Raw genomic sequence first — 1,333 nt, 5'->3', positions numbered from 1 at the left:
GGGCGGGTTGTGGGGGGGGCCGGGGGGGGGGGGGGGACCTGCCAGAGTGGGTGCCCGCGGGGATCCTTGCCCTTCCCTGCTGTCCCTGCCGCTGCTGGCCTCTGTCTGGAGGGAGGGACTGGCCGGGTGTCCGGCCTGGGTTGCCCCAGAGGAATCTGAGACAGCCTAAACTGTGGCCCCGCCTCCCTCTTCTGTGCCAGCAGGACTTGGAGCTAGGACACCTAGGTCCTGGGTCCCCTCTGATAGGGAAGGGGTGTTCCACCGTGGGCAGACAGTAGGGTCTGAGGCTCTAGGGTTCCAGCTTCACTTTGTGAATCTCAAGGTGCATCTGGCCTTGAGGGGACTACGATGAAGGCAGACAGACAGCCGCTCCTTTTTGGATCAGTCAAGAAATTGAGGTCACACCAATGGCCCCTCTTTCTATCTGAGCTGCCTGTGGCGGTGGTGGGGGGGGGAGCAGCCCTGTAGCTGAATGTGACAAGACTCAGGGGAAACCTCAGGCCCCTTCAACTGAGCCCCTGTGCGAGCCCCGCCCCTCCCTAAATGCCAGACTAGGAGCTGACAGGCGGCGCTGCGTGCGCTGGGTTTCAAAGGTGACGGGGAACTTTGTTATTGCAGGGGTTGCTGCCACTTTCTTCACATCCTTAACAGACTTCAGCAGAAGGGATTGAGTTAGCTCTCAAGGAAGACTACCTGGCCATAGGGGCTTATTTGTATGGCATGTGGAGCAGGCGAGCTGGGAGCATAGGACAGACTCCTGTCCATGTGATTTGAAGGAGGTGGCAAGAAAGACCTCCGTCTGTGTGGGCTGTTTCTTTCTGGACTTCTCTTATCTACGCCCTAGTCGTTCTTGAGAGTCTCAGAGCTGGGGAAGAAAAGAGGAAGGTTAGCATGTGGAAGTTCCTTCTTTAGCAGCCTGGGGAGAGGCTGGGGATGGAATTCTGCAGGAGAGGAGAAGCAGTAGAAGACGGCTTTTGTTCCTGGGCTGGCTTGGGAAATGGCCCCATTTGCCATCATAACACTTTACCTTCCCACCCCCCAGCCCTGTTCAGCTGAGTGTGGAAATAGAGGGATTTCTGCTGCCATCATCTTCCATGGGCTTTCCAGGTACCTGCCCCCCCTAGGGAACCTCCATTTTCATCCTTAAATGGGTTTCCTCCATTCCGTGCTCCAAAGTAATCCCGTTCCCAGTGACCTACACTGATTCCTGTCTCTGTTATGTGGGCTGCTGGGTTGGGGCCTATGGGGACTGGGGGAAGGGGCTTCTCACTTTCTTTCCTTTTTCTTTCTGCCCACCAGGTCCCACAGCCTACAAGTAGGGAGCAGGGAAAGA

At 56.9% G+C, this 1,333-nt stretch overlaps 1 long non-coding RNA gene across 1 annotated transcript; it reads left to right on the top strand.

Moving 5' to 3' along the window:
• The first annotated feature begins 36 nt into the window (after positions 1 to 36).
• LOC102497723 (uncharacterized) lies at positions 37 to 1,333 on the top strand. The gene is made up of 3 exons (XR_337811.3): positions 37 to 885; positions 1,043 to 1,107; positions 1,300 to 1,333. It is a non-coding gene; the product is annotated as an uncharacterized LOC102497723 (long non-coding RNA).

The sequence above is a fragment of the Tupaia chinensis genome, unplaced genomic scaffold, assembly GCF_000334495.1.
Source record: "Tupaia chinensis unplaced genomic scaffold, TupChi_1.0 Scaffold150006_1, whole genome shotgun sequence".
Taxonomy (NCBI): Eukaryota; Metazoa; Chordata; class Mammalia; order Scandentia; family Tupaiidae; genus Tupaia; species Tupaia belangeri.
The sequence above is the reverse complement of the archived record's forward strand: the minus strand, read 5'-3'. Positions and strand labels throughout refer to the sequence as shown.